We start from the raw sequence: 6226 nt of genomic DNA, 5'->3' as shown, positions 1-6226 counted from the left end.
CTAGGAGTTTATGGTAAAAAGATATCATTGTTTGGGAGCACATAATCTTAAATAAAGCTTATTAATCCTTATAGGAAGAAATTGATGTTCTAGATCCTATTTGAAATGAAATATTATACTCGATCAGTGATAGCCCACAGGGAAGAGCCTTGACTTACTCTAAATTTGCAACAGATTTGGAAATAAAGGAAAGAATGAGACTACAAAATGCCACGGTTGGTTTTTTATGATGGGAAATGGAGTTCTGCGTTTGTCTTCTGTTTGCTGTGAGACACGTGGACCAGGTGGTTAAGGCTGAACCTTACTGCTGTGAGATGCCTTGGTCCAGGCTCTTTGGACTATCACTGGCCACGCCTGGTTTCCTGTTTGGGCATTAGGTTGTTGAACGACTGCAGGATGTTTTGGATTGGAGTGCAGTCTCCCTCTTCCCAGATGCCTGGGGCTGAAGGCAGTCTTTTGAATTGCTGGTTTTGATGAGAGCTGGTGACGGTCAGTGGGTTTACTTATCCAGTAGATATTATGGGGCCTTTAGTATGTACTGGTACTCGGTACTGACAACAGAAAATGTAAAGCCTCAGGCTCTATGGGGCTGTCCTCCAGAGGAGGGACGGGCTGAATCAGGCCTCAGTTGATGCTGTAGGACTCTCTGAAGTCACAGGATCCCAGACACTTCAATAAAATGAGAAAGCGGCTTGGCCCCCAGGCAAGAGCAGAAGCCAGAGCTGTTGATGTACTGGAGCGTGCGTGTGCGTGCGTGCGTGCGTGCGTGCGTGCGTGTGTGTGTGTGTGTGTGTGTGTGTGTGTGTATTGGGGGAGGGGGTATTTGACCAGGATGCCTTCTCGAGGAGAGGAGACTAGTGGAGAACCACGGTGGAGAAGTAAAGTATAATGTGTGAATGTCATCTTGAACTCTGCAAAAAAAATATGGATTATAGATTCAATAAGAAAATACTGATCCTGTCTAACTGGGGCCACCTCAGGTGTCGATGCAGAAATCATGTTTCTTACCCTAAAAAGAATCTTTAAGAGATAGTTTATTCTGGAGCCATTTTGAGTGACCATGGCCCTGGAACATGTATCTAGGTTATCCCAAATTCCATGTTTCCACGTGGAAACAATTTCACAGATTTTTACTAGTTTCACAGAACAAAGAAAGTCATGAGTCAAGGTGAGTTTAAAACACACAGCTGAGTAAATCAGAGAGGCAGGTGCGGCAAGATGGAGGAGGCTCTCCTAGTGGCCCAAGGTGTTTGTTATCTGATGGATCTTTAGTTTTTGGGTTGGTGGAAGCTAATGGTTTGCTAAATTAATAGACTCCGAAAAGATTCTACCTGTTAGTTTGGGGGTTTTGTTCTGATGCAGAAGTGGGCAAGGCATGGCTGTAACAGATTGTCAGAACTACCCCTAGATAAGGTACATAGCCTCTTGACCTTCAACATCAACCTCCCCACAGGACCAAAATAATCCTAAGTAGCCAGTCAGTCTGTGCAGACACGGCTTCTTTCCAGAAATTCTCGTTCACATAGGTCACATAGATGGGAGGATAATGCATTTTTACTGGGTGATGTATAAAGATTAGGAGTAGAAAGCTGGACCTGCCAAATGGCCTTTGGTTTTTGGCAGTTCTGGGTATTGAACTGCCAGGATGGCCTTTGGATTGTGAAGGAGTTGCTAATCTCTCCTGATTGTCTGGCAATTGGAACTACTAAAGAATCAGGACCTCTCTTTGTCTTTGTGATGTGGCTTCCTGGTGAGGGACAATCACGCTGGGTGGGACTCTCCCTCTCACCCTTTGTGCCCCTTCCTTAAAAGCCTAGGGCAGGGGACAGGGCAACACTGTATCTCAGTGGAGGGCAGGGGACGGGGCAACACTGTATCTCAGTGGACAGTAACCATCTGTGGGGATCTACATTTATTATGGAAACTACACTCAACCACTTTGAACTTAAGACATTTAAACAACATGAAAACACCTTGGAGATTTACTATCACTCGTTTTAATGAGCTAAGAAGTTATTGAATACATAACAGAAGATTAAAACTAGGAATAATAATATATGTAAAATAAATGTGATGGCATCTGGTGGGTATGTTGAATGGTTATAGAAAAGATAAAATTGTTTGGATGGATTACTTGAAGGCCTGTGGATTGCAAAATGCTCCGAAGAAATTATTCAGGAATGGAAGTCCTGTGACTATCGTCTTCCTTCCTGTAAACCTCACTCTTCCCCAAGCTTAAGTTTCTTAAAATTTGCTTTATATGCTGTTATAATTTTAAATATAATAAATTACAAAATGTCTTAATTGCCCTCACCTTTCCTGACTTAATTTATCATAGTCTCCCCAAGGCAAATAGCTTTTTGTGTTGTTTTTGTCCTTTACCATTGCAATTAAACACAGAAAACTTAAATTAAGCCTGCCGGAGAGATGGCTCAGCCATTAAAGGCCAGGCTCACAACCTGCTAACATTTATCTAAAATATCTTTTGTGGATATTTTTCCATTTTTCTTGCAATAAATAAGTTTCTTAAGCTTGATTTTGGTGTTTTGAAACGAGTGATGCAAAAAACAGGTGATGTCAAATGTGTGGAGTAGATAGATATTCCAGAGAGATGTCACATGTGTGGAGTAGATATCCAGACAGACGTCACATGTGTAGAGTAGATATCCAGACAGATGTCACATGTGTGGAGTAGATATCCAGACAGATGTCACATGTGTAGCATAGATGAAGAAAAAAAATCAGAGCATTTTTCGACAGATTCAGGGATGCTGTACCAAGATTTGACTAGAGTACTCCCTTTCTGCTTCCATTTCCCAAGCAATTCAGTGACCGTTCCGTGGAGAATGAAAGTGAAATGCCCAGTCGTTCTCTGTACTCAGCAGGGAGTGGGCATTTGGGGAGAGTGATGCAGGGCAGGAGGCAGTACTGGGCTCTGCCCTCTAGGGACCCTCTCCCTCCTCTGCCTGCTGTCCCTATCCACTGAGGGTCCTGTACCGAGTGCACTTTTTACTGAAATAGGCTTCACTTTCCCAATCCTGACATTAATGTTCGATGTTTATTATATGTCCCTCATAGAATTATATGTCAAGGAAATTGACTTTGCTGATATGAGATTGCCTTAAAAATAGAATCTACTGAAAGATAAAGAGATAGACAAAGAAATCCTTCTTCCAGCCCCCAGTTTTGTGTCTATCTTAAAGCTCCAAGACTGACTAATTATAACTATTTCATACAGAAGGTAGAGTTACATTAACCATAACCTATATTTTCTGCTAGAAATATATAGGCATTGAAATCATTTGTATTTACGTCTGTAATTTTCACAACATAATACCTTCTTTAAACATTGAGAAAACACAAGTTTTGAATCCCATTATCACATTAAAAACTTTTTTAATGTATGTTTTAGAGCATAACCTTTATCACTTTTCCTATAGTGGTATTTGGAAATTTCATTAGCTACATGGAGTTACATGATGCATTTGTCACTTGATATGACCATGCTCAGTAAACACCGAGTCTTAGAATCCTTTCCTATCACTCTAAGAACGGAACAGGGAAACAAGATGATAAGGAAAGGCAGTGAGAAACTGGTGTCCTTTGGGGGAGCCGTTGCCGGCTCCCTTCCAGAGTCAGGAGAGTAAACGTTGATATTGTGTAGACCTCGTTAGTGCTTCAGTGCCGTAGAAATTCCCACAGTGTTTCAGTTCCATTGGTTGACCTGTTTGGTGCTGTGTTAGAATGGGCCAGTGCCAAAGGAGTCTCAGGTCGGCATGAAGCTGGAGGCTGTGGGCAGGAGGAACCCTTGCTTGGTGTGTGGTGGCGGCCATTGCAGATGTTGGGGAAGACCGTGTACGGGTGCGTTTTGAGAACTGGGATGACGACTTTGATTACTGGTGAGACATCAGTATGCATGTGCTTGGCCTGCATCCGTATTTAGTATTCAGAATTCCTCTTTCCAGCGCTGTGGCTGTTTTTTTATAGTAACTCACATCAAGAATCCTTCCTTTGACTTTTCGCTGCCTCTCTTCCACATGGATCATTGAATTAAAGAGCACCTCTCCCCTCCCCATTTTCCCCATCCTATGTGAAGTTACTCAGTGGTCTCTCTCCTGTAGTAATGGAAACAGCCCAGGGCTTGCCATTGCTCTCATGTTTTATCTCATTTGTCATGGAAATAGATATCAGAAGAGGAGCGCAAGAAGTAGTAGGGTTGATTTTTTTCCATGGGGGGTGGGGTCTGAAAAATATTGAACACAAAAGATCCACGGAAAATGGGAATGAATGATTTGAAAGCCTGTGGGGAGTGGGAAAATGTGTGCCACGGAGCTATTAAACTGACTTTGTCCAAGCTGAAAGGGCTTACTGGTTAAATACCTGAAATCTGGAATAGGTAGTGGCAAAAATAATTTTTGTCACATTTCCTGTGTGTGGTCTGAACTAGTGACAAAAAAATCTCCGCCCAAGCTGCAGCTTGGCGTGTACCTAATGGGGGTCTTGTTTCTCCTCTGAATTGAGAAACAGAACACAGAGTAGTTGTATGTGGCTTATATTTGATATTCTAGATCCTTTGGGAAGTTAAAGAAAGGAAAATGTAGCTCTCCGGGGTCTGATTCGGCGGTCTTGTTCACATCTGGAACTTCCTATTAGTGGTCTTGTTCACATCTGGAACTTCTTCCTATTCATAGCTGGCCTTGTTAGTCGTAAGAGTGGATGGAGAGACTGAGTAGGACATTGGCCCAGGATCACCGACAGTCGGCTCTGCGTCAGTCCCACCCCCACTTTATTCTGTCCTTTCCAATTTAAGAAAGCTGTGGAAGTAAGAAGACTGATCACCCACTTGAAATTGCTGCACTTGAAGCTGGTTCTAGCTTTTGGTAACTATGAAGTGCTATTCCCCGTGGGACCTCTTTAGGTCCGGCATGGTCACCGCTCTTTGACATTGTGAAGGTATCTCCGTAGGAGCAATGCAAAGGAAGAAGGATGCTTTTGGCCTAGTGTTTGAGGGGGTGGGAAGGCGTGGTGGTGGACAGACTCCGGCTGGAGCAATGGGAGCTGGAGTGGTTGTTTTGCTGTGTGCTCATTCAGCAAGCTGAGCACTCAGGCCAAAATAAGGATCGTCTCTAACGGCCCAGTTCATTCCTGTGAGCCTCCGTCTGCCAGTATATCCAAAAGGTTCGTCAGCCTTTAAAATGGATGTTGTAGGTGGGCACCAAGTGCTACGTGTGTAGGTGGCATTTCACATTCAAACCCTTGACGTTGAGTACTGTTGAGTGTAAACACAGAGTCCTGTTTTTGCAAGTGTGATGCTAACAGTTCTTACATCCAGCCATTTGATTGGTGTCAGGAGAATGGACGAACTCTGGTAGCACCCCAAGGTGAGCTGAATGGTGTTCTTTGAAGCTGTCTCTGTGTGAGTAGATAGTCCTCATTTTCCATTATGGTAGCAATATATTATTGCACGGTGAGTGGATATGAATACTGGGGAAATGCCATCAGCCACCCACCAAGTGTCTAAAGCCTGCATGGACTATGTTTATAGATTATTGGACAGTCTTTTAAATGTTGTTAATTAAAATTTTTAGCTCACTCGATGACCATTAGTGGTGAGGTCTGGTATTTGAAAGGATCTGTTTCCAGGTATATATCTTATAACTGAATTCATTAATCAAATCATAAGATTATTAAATGTCTTTTATTTTGCAGTTAAATGTAAAAATATAAAAGTAAAGTAAAACTTAATGTATGCCTTGACATGCCAGACCCTTTCAACAAGCCAACCTAATGCCTTACCCACAGCTGTAAAGGATTCACCTCCCCAGTTATTTTAAATTAAGGAAATGCTGAGACCTATTGAGAGACTCTCTGTATAACCTCTCTCTGTTTTCAGGGGTAGCATTGGGATAGAGGACCTTTCTAGCCTGCTAGAGATCGTGGACTCAATCCCCTGTATCCGGTCAGAACGAAAAAATAAGAAACCGACTAGATGCTGCTTAATTTTAGCATCTTTAGCACAAATGTTCAAGGAGAAATCTGTTTTCTTTCAATGTGTAATATATGAGAATAAATGTAGAAAACACGATATAGCGTCTATAATGTAACAGCTGTTTCATTTTTAGCATGAATAATTATGGGCTTTTGTAGTTTCTGAGTCCTAAACAGAAATGGAGGAGGAGTGGCTAGGGGAGTGGGAACAGAGAGGGTGGGGTGGGTAGAGAGACTG

The sequence above is a fragment of the Alexandromys fortis genome, unplaced genomic scaffold, assembly GCF_014885135.2.
Source record: "Alexandromys fortis isolate MF-2015 unplaced genomic scaffold, M_Fortis_MF-2015_v1.1 scaffold_143, whole genome shotgun sequence".
Lineage (NCBI taxonomy): Eukaryota > Metazoa > Chordata > Mammalia > Rodentia > Cricetidae > Alexandromys > Alexandromys fortis.
This window is presented reverse-complemented; position numbering follows the sequence as displayed.